The 7500-nt window shown below is 60.8% G+C and overlaps 1 protein-coding gene across 6 annotated transcripts in view; it reads left to right on the forward strand.

Annotated features, from left to right (window-relative positions):
* Positions 1–7500, forward strand: part of LOC142487220 (uncharacterized) — a 52233-nt gene that overhangs the window by 26838 nt on the left and 17895 nt on the right. The window lies entirely within an intron of this gene.

The following is a 7500-nucleotide window of genomic DNA, read 5'->3' on the forward strand; positions in this document are numbered from 1 at the left end:
TTCTCTGAAATTCATTTATGATCGAGTAAAATCTATCATACCCCTCCTCCTCTACCCCCATATGCCTCTCATCCCCCCCTCCTCCCCACCATGCTCTCATCCCTTTCCTCCTCCCCCCCCATATGCCTCTCGTCCCCTTCCTCCTCCTCATTGCCTCTCGTCCCCTTCCTCCTCCTCCCCCCCTCACTCCCCCCATATGCCTCCTCCTCCCCCATATGCCTCTCCTCCCCATATGCCTCTCCTCCCCCATATGCCTCTCGTCCCTCTTCCTCCCCCCCATGTGCCTCTCGTCCCCTTCTCCTCCTTCCCCCCCCCATGTGCCTCTCGTCCCCTTCCTCCTTCCCCCCCCATGTGCCTCTCGTCCCTTCCTCCTCTCCCCCCCATGTGCCTCTCGTCCCCCTTCCTCCTCTCCCCCCCCCATGTGCCTCTCGTCCCCTTCCTCCTCTCCCCCCCATGTGCCTCTCGTCCCCTTCCTCCTCCTTCCCCCCCCATGTGCCTCTCGTCCCCTTCCTCCTCTCCCCCCCCATGTGCCTCTCGTCCCCTTCCTCCTCTCCCCCCCCATGTGCCTCTCGTCCCCTTTCCTCCTCTCCCTCCCCCCCATGTGCCTCGTCCCCTTCCCTCTCTCCCCCCCATGTGCCTCTCGTCCCCTTCCTCCTCTCCCCCTCTCGTACCTTTCCTCCTCTCCCCCCCATGTGCCTCTCGTCCCTTCCTCCTCTCTCCCCATGTGCCTCTCGTCCCCTTCCTCCTCTCCCCCCATGTGCCTCTCGTCCCCTTCCTCCTCTCCCCCCATGTGCTACTCGTCCCCTTCCTCCTCTCCCCCCCACATGTGCCTCTCGTCCCCTTCCTCCTCCTCCATATGCCTCTTGTCCCTTTCCTCCCCCTCCCTCCCCCATGTGCCTCTTGTCCCCTTCCTCCCCCCATATGCCTCTTGTCCCCTCCCCCCCCATATGCTCCTCCCCATGCTTCTCATCCACTACCTCTCGTCCCCTTCTTCCTCTCCCCCATGTGCCTCTCGTCCCCCTTCCTCCTCTCGTCCCCCATTTGCCTCTCGTCCCCTTCCTCCTCTCGTCCCCCATTTGCCTCTCGTCCCTTCCTCCTCTCCCCCCCATGTGCCTCTCGTCCCCTTCCTCCTCCTCTCCTCCCCTTCCTCATCCTCTCCTCCCCTTCCTCCTCCTCTCCCTTCCTCCTCCTCTCGCCCCCTCCTCCTCCTCTCGCCCCCTTCCTCCTCCTCTCGCCCCCTTCCTCCTCCTCTCGCCCCTTCCTCCTCCTCTCGCCCCCTTCCTCCTCCTCTCGCCCCCTTCCCCCTCCTCTCGTCTCCTTCCCCCACTCTCGTCTCCTTCCCCCTCCTCTCGTCTCCTTCCCCCTCCTCTCGTCTCCTCCCCCTCCTCTCGTCTCCTTCCCCCTCCTCTCGTCTCCTTCCCCTCCTCTCGTCCCCTTCCCCTCCTCTCGTCCCCTTCCCCCTCCTCTCGTCCCCTTCCCCCTCCTCTTGTCCCCTTCCCCCTCCTCTCGTCCCCTTCTTCCTCCTCCTCCCCCATGTGCCTCTCGTCCCCTTCCTCCTCTCCCCCCATGTGCCTCTCGTCTCCTTCCTCCCCATATGCTCCTCCCCATGCTTCTCATCCACTACCGTCTCGTCCCCTTCTTCCTCTCCCCCATGTGCCCTCGTCCCTTCCTCCTCTCCTCCCCCCCCCATGTGCCTCTCGTCCCCTTCCTCCTCTCCCCCCCCATGTGCCTCTCGTCCCCTTCCTCCTCTCCCCCCCCCCCATGTGCCTCGTCCCTTCCTCCTCTCCCCCCCATGTGCCTCTCGTCCCCTTCCTCCTCTCCCCCTCTCGTACCCTTCCTCCTCTCCCCCCATGTGCCTCTCGTCCCTTCCTCCTCTCTCCCCATGTGCCTCTTGTCCCCTTCCTCCTCTCCCCCCCATGTGCCTCTCGTCCCCTTCCTCCTCTCCCCCCCATGTGCTACTCGTCCCCTTCCTCCTCTCCCCACCACATGTGCCTCTCGTCCCCTTCCTCCTCCTCCATATGCCTCTTGTCCCTTTCCTCCCCCTCCCTCCCCCATGTGCCTCTTGTCCCCTCCCCCCCATATGCTCCTCCCCATGCTTCTCATCCACTACCTCTCGTCCCCTTCTTCCTCTCCCCATGTGCCTCTCGTCCCCTTCCTCCTCTCGTCCCCCATTTGCCTCTCGTCCCCTTCTCCTCTCGTCCCCCATTTGCCTCTCGTCCCCTTCCTCTCTCGTCCCCCATTTGCCTCTCGTCCCTTCCTCCTCTCCCCCCCATGTGCCTCTCGTCCCCTTCCTCCTCCTCTCCTCCCCTTCCTCCCTCCTCCTCTCGCCCCCTTCCTCCTCCTCTCGCCCCCCTTCCTCTCCTCTCGCCCCTTCCTCCTCCTCTCGCCCCCTTCCCCTCCTCTCGCCCCCTTCCTCCTCCTCTCGTCTCCTTCCCCCTCCTCTCGTCTCCTTCCCCCTCCTCTCGTCTCCTTCCCCCATCCCTCTAGTCTCTTCCCCTCCTCTCGTCTCCTTCCCCCTCCTCTCGTCTCCCTTCCCCCTCCTCTCGTCCCTTCCCCTCCTCTCGTCCCTTCCCCTCCTCTCGTCCCCTTCCCCCTCCTCTCGTCCCCTTCCCCCTCCTCTCGTCCCCTTCCCCCTCCTCTCGTCCCCTTCCCCCTCCTCTCGTCCCCTTCCCCTCCTCTCGTCCCCTTCCCCCTCCTCTCGTCCCCTTCCCCCTCCTCTCGTCCCCTTCCCCCTCCTCTCGTCCCCTTCCCCCTCCTCTCAGTCCCCTTCCCCCTCCTCTCGTCCACTTCCCCCTCCTCTCGTCCACTTCCCCCTCCTCTCAGTCCCCTTCCCCTCCTCGTCCCCTCTCCTCCTCCCCTCCCCCCATGTGCCTCTCGTCCCCTTCTTCCTCCTCCCTCCCCCATGTGCCTCTCGTCCCCTTCTTCTTCCTCCTCCCCCTCCCTCCCCCCATGTGCCTCTCGCCCCCCTCCCCCCCATGTGCTCTGCAAGACACCCTGTACCGCTGTGCCCACCACAGCGGGGCCCTCGAGGGCTCAGGTCCACCCTAGGGCCGTAGGAGATGTCGCTCGCCCCATCTCGGACAGTGACGTCTGCACCTCTCCCCAAAAACCAGAGGGAGAAGAAAAAGGCCACCCTGGTACAGCCCACCCTCTGTTGTTACTGTCTCCCCCAAGAACACTCTACCCCCCCATGTAGGCACCGTACAGGGTGCGGGGGAACGGGAGGAAACTCCTGCTGGGGAGGCAGCGGCACCCTCTCCTGGGAATCAATTCCCCAGGAAGAAGTTAAAACTGACAAGAGGGTGGCTGAGGACGAGGAGCGTGAACCGTACTAAGTTCACCCTCTGAAGACCTCCGAAGCGGAACATAGCTTCAGTTCCGCACAGGGTGGCCTGGTCCGGCCCACTGGTTAGGATCAGCCAGCGTGGGCCGGATCCCACTTCAGATCCCCACGAAAATACAGCCTCTCCCCCTTGGGGATCTGGAGGAAGTGAGAGGGGAAAGGGAGGTAGGTACCCAGCGTCTCTGGGGTGGAAGGCCAGAGTGCTCAGCAGCATGGGGCCTTGCCCCTTGACATAGACATTCTGGAGCCTTCAATACCCCCCTCAGTTGGAAGGTAGTCCCCGGGGACTTGTGTTTTGGTGGATCTACCACACCGGATGCAGCTGTCTTCGGGGACTCGGGGGTCGGCCAGGATCCCCCTCCGGCTGTGCCGCCTTCGGGGGGCACACCTGGGACTACGCCCCAGCTCACGTTACCGGAGGAGGGGGATGAACTTGGGCTGACCCCCGTGGATGGCTCTGGGAGTGGGATTAAGGGGGTGGTTGGGGGTGTGGGGGATGGAGCAGGGAGGCAGATATGGGTGGGAGTGTTTTGGCGAGCGCTCCAAATTACATCGAGGAGGCGTCTGATGTGGGCCTTCTTTGTGGGGAGTCTTCATTGGGCTCTCTACTGGAGGCGCCTTCTGGGATGGACCCTCCCCATGGGTGCTCGCGAGGAGTACCCTCCCACGATTACTGCAGGCCCCTGTGACATCTCATCTGCCCAGGTGGCGGTGGAGGAAGCGGTGAAGGCACTGCGTGCCTCTGTGGCCCCCAAGGTCACTCAGGGGGCCACTACCTCCACCCAACCACCACCACCAGCTGCCCCTGAACTTTCCACCCCGGGACCAAACGTAGAGGGTACAATGGACCCCCCGTGAAAACACCAAAGGGGGGGCCTATTCTAAGGCTGAGAAAATTAACCCCCGCAGGGAAGGGCGGGGGTTTTGAGATCATTTGGGGATTTGGGGCTCAGTGAGAAGGAGTCCTCTGGCACCGCGGAGTCAGTGGACTCCTTGACCCCCGTTATCCCTGCCCAGGAACTAGCTGAGTTCTTGGAAAGTACCCTCTACGGGCAGAGAAGCATGAAGGTGCTGTTGGCCCTCGAGAGGTGGAAGGATGCCTCACTCATTCTCCACTCTCATGGAATATGAGGGACAACCACAGGGCCAAAAACTCCGGGACCCTTGACCATGTTCGCGCCTGGAAGTTTTACCACTTGTTGCGAGCCCACGTGGCTACTCAGGATTCAGCACCCTGAGCGCCTGTGGGAAGCACAAGGAAAATGCTTACAACCAATGGCTTTGAGCATCAGTACGCTTAATGCAAATGGCTGTAGGAATGGGTTTCGCAGGTTCCAGGTACTCTCCTTTTTACAGAAGGGAGGGTATTCTGTGACTCCTGCAAGAAACCCATACCACTCCAGAGGCCGAAGCCAGCTGGCATCTGGAGTGGCGAGGCAGGGTTTTCTTCAGCCACCTCACTTCGTCATCTAGTGGGGAGGTGACCCTGTTCTCGGAGTCCTTTCAGCCAGAGCTACTGCTTGACAAAACTGTTGTTCCAGGCCGCCTGTTGCATCTCAGGGTCCGGCACGAGAACTACACGTTCAATTTCTTGAACGTATATGTTCCTGCCACCGGACCCTTGAGAATTCAGTCCTTTGTCAAGACTGAATACCTGGAGACAGTCGACGCGGACGAATACGAGGTGGTCGGGGGTGATTTCAACTGCACCCTCGAGGCTCTTAATCGGAATGGTCCGGAGCCACACCTGTACTCTGCGTCGACCCTGCGGGAGATCATCGCCCGCAACTCCTTGGTAGACGTCTGGCGAGAACAACATCCCGGGGCATCCACTGAGTTCACCCATGTTAGGGTGTATATGGGTGAAAGGATATCCTGGTCCCGGATCGACGGGCTGTATATATCCAACCACAGCCTGTCGCGAGCCTAGTCCAGTGCCATTAGGCTGGTGCCATTTTCAGACCACAATTGTGGCGCTACTACCAGCAGCGCCCTCGGCCGCCTATTGGCACTTCAACAATACGTTGTTGGAGGACAAGGGGTTCGCGACGTCGCTCCGGGACCTTTGGACGGCCTGCAGAGGTTGCAGGACGGACTTTGCCACGTTTGAGAAGTGGTGGGACGTGGGCAAGGTTCGTCTGCGCCTCGTTTGTCAGGAGCACGCCAAAGGTGCTAGCAGACAGCGCAATGCTGAGATCGAGGCCCTTAGGGGGAGGTGCTCGATCTCGAGGAGCGGCTGTCTGTGGCATTGGACCAATTCCTGCAGTGTGCGTACGTGGAGAGGAAGTGCGCTCTCCGAGACGTGGAAGATCCACTTCCTTCGGGAGATGGGTCATGCCTCGCGCCTCTTCTACGCGCTGGAGAAAAAGAGGGGAAACCGTAAACATGTCACGTGCTTGCTGGCAGAGGACGGTACCCCTCTGATGGACCCGGAGAGCATCCGGGACAGAGCCCGCTACGTTGTACTCTCTCCGGAGTCCATCCAGCCAAACGCATGCAGGGTCTTCCCACAGTCAGCGAGGGTGGAAGGAAGCGGCTTGAGTTACCATTGACTCTGGCCGAGCTCTCTGAAGCCCTCAGTCTCATGTCCCGTGGAAAAGTGCCGGGGCTAGACGTGCTGACTGTGGAGTTCTTCCGGTTTTTCTGGGAGATGCTGGGACCTGATTTCACCGAGGTCCTGGCCGAAGCCCTGGAGACCGGTGAGATGCCCCTTTTCATGTCAGCGGGCAGTATTGTCTCTGCTGCCGAAGAAGGGGGATCTCCGCCAGATCTCTAACTGGCGACCGGTCTCACTGCTCAGCACGGACTATAAGATCGTAGCCAAAGCGCTCTCGCTGAGGCCCAAGTCCGTGCTGGCAGAGGTGATTCACCCCGACCAGTCCTATACTATCCCGGGCCGGAGCATTCATGCCAACATTTTTCTTGTTCAGGACGTACTGCACCACGCGCAGAGGACTGGTCTGTCACTCGCCTTCCTGTGCCTAGATCAGGAGAAGGCGTTTGACAGGGTGGATCACCGTTACCTCATACAGACCCTGCAGGCGTTTGGCTTTGGCCCACAATTTGTGGGCCTTCTCCAGATGCTGTACGCCTCTGCAGAGTGTCTGGTGAAGATGAATTGGTCCCTGACGGCACCTTTGGCATTTGGTCGGCGAGTACGTCAAGGATGACCCCTGTCCGGGCAACTGTACGTGCTGGCCATCGAGCCCTTCCTCTGCCTACTGAGGAGGCGGCTCACCGGGCTGGTGCTGCGGGAGCCCGACATGCGGGTAGTCCTTTCGGCCTATGCCGATGATGTGCTCCTCGTGGCCCAGGACCTAGTTGATCTGGAGCGGGCACAAGCGTGCCAAGAGGTCTACCCCGCGGCCTCTTCAGCTCGGATCAACTGGTCCAAGTGCTCCGGCCTTTTGGTAGGTCCCTTACAGGTGCTCCCCACTTTTCGTAATGTCTCGTGGGGGAGTGATACTCTCAAGTACCTGTCTGCTGCGGAGAACCCCGCCTCAGAAAACTTCAGTGATTTTGAAGAACGAGTCATCGCTCGTCTGGGGACGTGGGCGTGTCTGTCGAAAATGCTTTCCCTCAGGGAAAGGACTCAACCAGCTGGTGGCCAGTCAGCTGTGGCACCGGCTGATAGCCATGGGTCCAACCCCTGAATTTGTCAGCAAGATCCAAAGGAAGTTGCTGGACTTTCTCTGGATGGGGAAGCATTGGGTCTCTGCGGGTGTTGCATGCCTCCCTCTGGAAGAGGGTGGACAGGGAGTGGTGTGTGTCCGCTCCCAGATACACACTTTCTGCCTCCAATACCTGCAGAGATACCTATTCGCAGATCCGTCTCCGCAGTGGTGCCAGCTGGCAACCAGTTTCTTTCGCCAGCTGCGCAATATGGGGTATGACCGGCAATTGTATCTCAGGCCCGAGGGGTTAGGTAGAGGCTTCTCTGTGCTGCCAGCATACTACCGGGACTTACTAAGGACCTGGAGACAGGTCTCCGCGACCAGGAAAGGACAGGCGACGATGGGGATTGGTTTCCTCGCCGAGCCCCTGCTGTTTAATCCAGCAGTGAGGGCTCGGATGTTGGATTCACCCTATATCTGCCGCCAACTAAACCTGGCGCGGGTGACCAGAGTCGGATCTCCTGGACTACGAACAACGGGACT

This window comes from Ascaphus truei, chromosome 2 (genome assembly GCF_040206685.1).
Source record: "Ascaphus truei isolate aAscTru1 chromosome 2, aAscTru1.hap1, whole genome shotgun sequence".
NCBI lineage: Eukaryota > Metazoa > Chordata > Amphibia > Anura > Ascaphidae > Ascaphus > Ascaphus truei.